The sequence below is a fragment of the Rutidosis leptorrhynchoides genome, chromosome 3 (genome assembly GCF_046630445.1).
Source record: "Rutidosis leptorrhynchoides isolate AG116_Rl617_1_P2 chromosome 3, CSIRO_AGI_Rlap_v1, whole genome shotgun sequence".
Taxonomy (NCBI): domain Eukaryota; kingdom Viridiplantae; phylum Streptophyta; class Magnoliopsida; order Asterales; family Asteraceae; genus Rutidosis; species Rutidosis leptorrhynchoides.
Window position 1 is genome coordinate 317,653,667 of NC_092335.1, and position 7,374 is coordinate 317,661,040.

Consider the following 7,374-nt stretch of genomic DNA (forward strand, 5'->3'; position numbering starts at 1 on the left):
TTCTAAAATTGCCACTCCTATGAATAAACTCCTAGAAAAGGATGCGCCATTCATCTTTTCAGATGAATGTATCAAATCTTTTAATATTCTTAAAGAAAAACTCACTAATGCGCCGATCATGATAACACCAAATTGGAATCTACCATTTGAACTAATGTGCGATGCAAGTGATTTTGCAATGGGAGCCGTTTTAGGACAAAGGATTGAAAAACGATTTCAACCTATATATTATGCTAGTAAGACGTTACAAGGAGCACAAACGAACTATACAACTACTGAAAAAGAACTCCTTGCTATTGTCTTTGCTTTTGATAAATTTCGATCATATCTCGTTCTAGCAAAAACGGTGGTCTATACCGACCATTCTGCTCTTAGATACCTATTTTCAAAACAAGATGCTAAACCAAGATTAATCCGTTGGATCTTACTCTTACAAGAGTTTGATATTGAAATCCGAGATAAAAGAGGAGCAGAAAATCTCGCCGCTGATCATCTTTCTCGTCTTGAAAATCCCGAATTAGAAGTTCTAAATGAATCAGCCATACAAGACAACTTTCCTGATGAATATCTATTGAAGATAGATTATAAAGAAATCCCATGGTTTGCAGACTATGCAAACTACTTAGTTTGTGGATTCCTTGAAAAAGGATTATCGTACCAAAGACGAAAGAAATTCTTCAGTGATATAAAACACTATTTCTGGGAAGATCCACATCTGTTTAAAAGTTGTCCCGATGGAATAATACGCCGATGTGTATTTGGAGATGAAGCTAGTAAAATTTTAAACCATTGTCACACAGGACCAACAGGAGGGCATTATGGGCCTCAACTAACAGCAAGAAAAGTTTATGAAGCTGGATTCTATTGGCCTACAATTTACAAAGACGCACACCTTCTTTGCAAATCCTGTGATGCATGTCAAAGGGCCGGAAAAATAAGTCAACGTGATGAAATGCCACAAAATGTCATCCAAGTATGTGAAGTATTTGACATTTGGGGTATTGACTTTATGGGTCTATTTCCAAAATCTCATAATAATCTATATATACTCGTAGCCATTGATTATGTATCTAAATGGGCGGAAGCACAAGCTCTCCCAACTAACGATGCACGAGTTGTAGTCAACTTTTTAAAACGTCTTTTTGCAAGGTTTGGAACACCGAAAGCTTTAATAAGTGATCGGGGTACTCATTTCTGTAATAATCAACTTGAGAAAGTTCTTAAAAGATATGGAGTAACTCATAAAATCTCCACCGCATATCATCCACAAACAAGTGGACAAGTTGAAAATACCAACCGAGCTTTAAAACGTATTCTAGAGAAAACCGTAGGATCAAATCCGAAGGAATGGTCCATTAAATTGGAGGATGCACTCTGGGCTTTTAGAACAGCCTACAAAACTCCAATTGGAACCACACCTTTTAGACTTGTTTATGGAAAAGCATGTCATCTTCCAGTAGAAATTGAACACAAAGCATTTTGGGCTTTGAAGACATGTAATCTTGATTTACATGAAGCCGGACGTCTACGATTAAGTCAATTAAACGAATTAGAAGAATTAAGACATGAAGCATACGAAAATTCGTTAATCTATAAAGAAAGAACGAAGAAATGGCATGATAAAAGAATCAGAAGTTCAAAAGAATTTAAAGAAGGAGACAGAGTTCTTCTTTTCAATTCACGATTCAAGCTATTTCCTGGAAAATTGAAATCAAGATGGTCTGGACCATTCATAGTCAAAAGAGTTTTCCCATACGGAACGATAGAATTGATAAATTCAAATGGGATTGAATTTAAAGTTAATGGTCACAGAGTTAAACATTACATACATGGTCCGATGGAAGTCGACAATGAAGTTAATCATAATTTCGATACCACAGCTAACTAAGTGTGGGGAGAATCAAGTCTTTAAAGGATAATATGTATTTCTGTTAGAGTTAGATTATCTGTTTTCGTGTAGTTCTCGAAAATGGAACCCGAATGGTCTTTCCCTAGCAGACCCTAAAGAACTAGTCTTCTCCCCCCATTCTGAATTTTTATTTTTTTTAGGTTTTTACAAAATGAAGACTGCCTGTGAACTAAACCATGGTCTAATGCTACACGCTTTGATCACTAAACGTAATAATGACATACTACCGAGTGAAATAGTATCAGTAATCAGAGAAAGAATGGACGGAGTTAGAAAAGAATCCAGATGCGAAGATAATAAGTTACAATTTGGTAAAGGAAAATCAAAATCCGCAGCAAAAAGAAGAGCACGACACCTAGAAAGATGTCACAAATGCGGAAAATGGTCACATGGAGGTAAATGTTCAAATAATCAAACCTATTCAAATACCGAATTTGTTACTTTATGCAGAGACGGACCGTTCATATGTTTAGAAGAAAAGACACTGAATGCTCGAGGTTACGCTTATGTAGCAATGGAAAACCAATTAAACCGACTATCTTATGAATGGAATAGATCATATAACTAAGAAATCTATTTCACAGGTATGTCTGTACAGTTTTTATTTTTATTTTTATTTTTAACCTTTTGATAATAAACGCTAATTTGTTCGCTAAAAAGTATTAAATTGGTATTAAATAAAATTAGGTTTGGCGACCGAAATTATTGATATCATTCAAAAATTTATTACATCACTGCGAAATTTAACGTTTATTCTTAAGGTATAAATATCTTTAATCAATCAACCCAAAATATTTCAAAAATTCGTCATGAGTTAAATTAGGTCTTGGAACCGAAATTACTTTACCGAAAAGAGGGGCGCATATTTTTGATAATATTTGATTGATTAAAGTGGGATAAAAAGCCAAAAAGATTTTTTATTTTTACCATGTTTTTAAAATTAATATTTAAATCTTATATTAATATTGTAAATTTTGTAAAAACAATATATTTAAAATTGTAAATATTTGAAAAATTAATATAAGTTTGGTATGAATTTATAATATGAATTTTTAAATTAAGTTTGGTGTGAATTTTTAATTTTTAATTTTTAATTTTGAATTTTGAATTTTATATTTAAGTTGTGTGAATTTAAAAACAAAAATTTACTTTATCTCATTAAGTTAAAAATATGATTTTTAAAATTCGTCGTAAGTTGAAGACTAGGTCTTTGAACCGAAATTGCTTTACCCGAGGGAGGGACGAGAACTTTTATTATCATTATTTTTAATCTTATTGAATTAGAGTATGCCAAAAACATTGAAAAAACCCAAAAATCTTAGCTTTTAAAACAATCGCTACAAAAAGACAAATTTTAAAATTTTGTCGAAGGACGGACTAGGACATCGATCCGAAACGACCTCGTCCTAAATAACAAGGGAAATAAAATTTTAAAATTAATTACTTAATTGTTTTAATAAGTTAATGATTATAAAAAAAAAAAAAAAAAAATTACCAAACTCCGCGACTCGCGGAGTTTGGTGCTTAAATCTCCGCGACTCGCGGAGGGACCGAAAATCAGAAAAAAAATATAAAGAGCTGAACGATCAGTTCACTCCCCCCACACAAAAACACCCGAAAACTGCTGCGAAAAACCCCGAAAAACCACCCAAAAACACCCCAAAAATACCAATTTTTAACCGTTAATCACCAAATTTTTTGCTAAAATCATGTTGAGAAGGATGCTATCTAAGAATTACTCAAGAAAAACGGTAAATTTCTACACCTAAACACCATTTAATCCGAATTTTGGTGTTCTTGAGCTATTTTTTCCCCAATTTGATTTTGATGCTTTTTAGTGTAATTAGACTTAAATTGTTTATGTATTATGCTTGTATAACCTAGATTGATGCTGTTTAACATAATTAGAAGCCTTAAACTTCAAATTTTGAATAATCTAGGGTTTGTGTTCTTGAGCAATTTGGGGCTTTTTGATATAAACAGGTTATGGCCGATTTTTGTCATGAATTGTTGCTAAATTGAGTAGTGTAACATGTCTAGGTAGTTAAATGATCCAAACTTTGAGCCTAAACATGATTTTGAGAATTAAAGTGGACTTTTTCAAGTCTAAAATTCATGAACTTGATTTTTGAAAGATAATGCCATTTGAGACTTGTTTAATTGCTAGTAATGATTATTTTGACATGTTATTTGAGTTGAATGCTTATGAACTTGGCGAACATTTTCGTATATGCTTATATGAAAAAGTGTAGATTTGATAAAAATGTGAAAATGAGCTTAAGTTTGATATAAATTGATAATGTCATTGTAATTATTTTGATTAATGATTTTGCTGACACTAATGCATATTTGGATGCACAAAAATTGTGTTTGATGTGTTTTGCAGAATGAAAGGGGTGAATCTTCATCCCAAGCCCGCAATGCTCCTGCTGAGAATTTGGAACAACAGGAGGTGGATAACTACTACAAGCAGGATGTACCTCATCCAGTCATGACCTTTTCCGATATGCATTTGGAAGAGTTGCACCCGAACCTGAGATTTGACAGACTTTGGATAGATTATCCAAAATATCAACGGGGTTTGCATACTCTTCATTCCAAGGTTGTTGAGGTACCGAGGGTCATAGAATGGGGACCCTTAGAAGCTGTAGAATTGGCCGGGCCAATTAGGGAATTACTTGTACAGAGGTATGGTAATTCTTCTTTTAATGACTGGATATGTTTATTCACCTTACGCAGACCTGTATATAAAGTATGGTGTGAAGAGTTGTTATGTAGTATAGAGTTGAATGATCGGGTAGCTAGTTTAACCGATCGTTCTTTTATTAGATTTTTGTTAGGCGGTTCGATGCGACACATGTCTTTACTGGACATGGCTCAGGCTTTACGTATATATACGCCTGAGGAGTTAGCGTCTGCCGATTGTAGAGGATTGATACTAAACGGTAGAAAGATAGATGAGAATTTTGATACACACGGTGTGTGGAGTCAAATGACAAGCCATCACCGTTTCAAATGGGGAAATTACTCTTATTTGGATATAGATAGAGCCGAATTAAGAGTGATACATAGGTTTTTAGCTAATTCGATTACACAAAGGGGTAAAAACAAGGAAAAAGTAAATGAACAGGATTTGTTTTACCATATGTGTATTCGAGACCCACAGAGCGCTGTAAGTATACCATATTGTGTGGGTTATTATTTATCAGCTATGGTTCGGGGGATGCGACCACATAGCATAATAGGAGGTGGTATTTTTATTACTTTGATTGGTGAATATCTCGGTGTGGATATAAGTCGGGGGGGATTATTACTAGAAGAGCCGGAACCCCGCGATACTATAGGTTTAAATGTATACCATGGTGCGAAAGTTTTGAAGAGGCGAAATAACGCCGCAGTACGATACCATGGTAGACATCCACAGGTGGAGAGAAACCAGCAACAAGGTAATGTAGGAGGGGGGAATGAGATGCAAGAAATGCATAGGTTTATAGCTTCTCAGGAATACGAAAATGCTAGACAGAGAGCATTTGAAGATTGGCAAGTTCATCAGAACCAGATCATAGCTCATTGCCAACATATAGGTAGAAACTATATTCCTACACCGAAACCCGTCTTCCCTCCTTGGTCGATAGAGATGCAGCCACCATATCCTACGTATGACCCTGCCGAAGCATTCTATAGCACTTATGGTTATGCCTGGAACCCCTATTGGTACCAATATCATCCTTAGTTTACTTATTATTTTTTTTTTATTTTGTAATTTGTAATTATTGATACGTTTAATACTTTTGTTAATATTGTAATCATTTTTATAATTATCTAACTTTTATTCTTAGATTTTAATAATTTTTGAACGTGGGGTAATATACCAAACTTCAAAAATATGTATATATGTTTGCAGTTTATCTTATGTACACAACAGGGTAAAACAACGCATTTTCAAAGACTGGCATTAAGTTCAGCAAAAGCAACTAATTTTGACGACAAGATGCAAAATATATGTGAAATAACAACAAGACGGAATGAACAAATGATGTGCACCATTTATCATTCAGCAAACAAACGCCAATATATTTGGAAACTTTGGTAAAAATTTAATCATTTTCACACAAATCACCCTCAATAATTTAAATTGTTACTGATTTCTTGCAAATGAGGGCATTGCAAGATCTTAAGTGTGGGAAGGGGTTAAATTCTTTCGGATTTTAACATTTTTTACTTTATACACTTGGTTACCATTAAAAATACTAGTAAAGCAGTAGTTGTATTAGAATCTAGTGCTCTCTGATAAAAAAGAACAGCCCTAGTCTTATATACTGACTACCCAATTCTAGTAAAATTTTTCAAAATTTTCAATTAAATGAATTCAAAATCATGTTTATACATATTTATGAACGATAAAACTAGGTTTTAACACCGAAATTATTGTTACCTCGGAAAGGACATAAATTGAGAAACAAACTAAAATGTTAAAATTCATTTAAAATGGAATAGAGGACGATAAAAAGGAAAATAAAAGCCAAGTGTGGGAAAATTTACCAAGTTATCTTAAACATATGTCACATATATCTGTAACAAATAACTGAAAATACTTTTGCTTTGGACTAAACTAAACTGTTTTACCCGATGAAAGAAAAGAAGAGATGGATCTACACGATGAATCAATTCCATCATTAAAAGGAAGTAAAGTCTTCCGAAAAAGACACGCGCTTCTTGATTTAGGTCATGAAGTTGTCGTTCAGACCAGCTGTAGGTTGACGAAAAATCTAGAAAAGTCATCACTAAAATCAGCAGGAAATCCATGGACCTCAGCATTAAACAGGGTCGCCAAGTGGTCAGATTTATCCTAACCATGAGAAGGATTTATCTCGTACAATGGGGGGGCAACATGCAAATTAGCTGGATAAGACTAATGAATCAGATCCCCAGAAAGGATAATCTCCTTAAAGATTAAAAATCAGCTTTTAAGACTGATATTACTCAATCCTAGAGATTGACCTTAAAGATTGAGAATTACAAACTCATGGAATTCGATGATATCTAAACTCGAGCTTAAACGAGAAAATATTTTGATCAAAATTATAAACCGATTTTTTTTCTGAAAACCCTATTTTCAATGCGTTCATTACCATTGAATGTAAAATCCTAGGAATTCACCTGGAATTCATTAGGTCACCTGAACTAAATCGGGTGTCAACCGTAAGAACGGTGGTTGCATAGCATGGTCAAAGACAGGACCTTGTGTCAAACCGACAAATTATAAGGGTGAGCTTTACTATTGCTCCTACCAAGGATAGTAATTGCGTCCGACACGTTATAGACCATAATCAAAAGCATGTCACGGGACATTGCTTTAACAGTTGCTTGTTCAACGCTTTCCTTTCAACCGGACGGTAGTTTACCGAAAGGTAATATACGGGACAAGTAAACTGGACGTGTTGCTTTCCAAATACAAGGTTAGC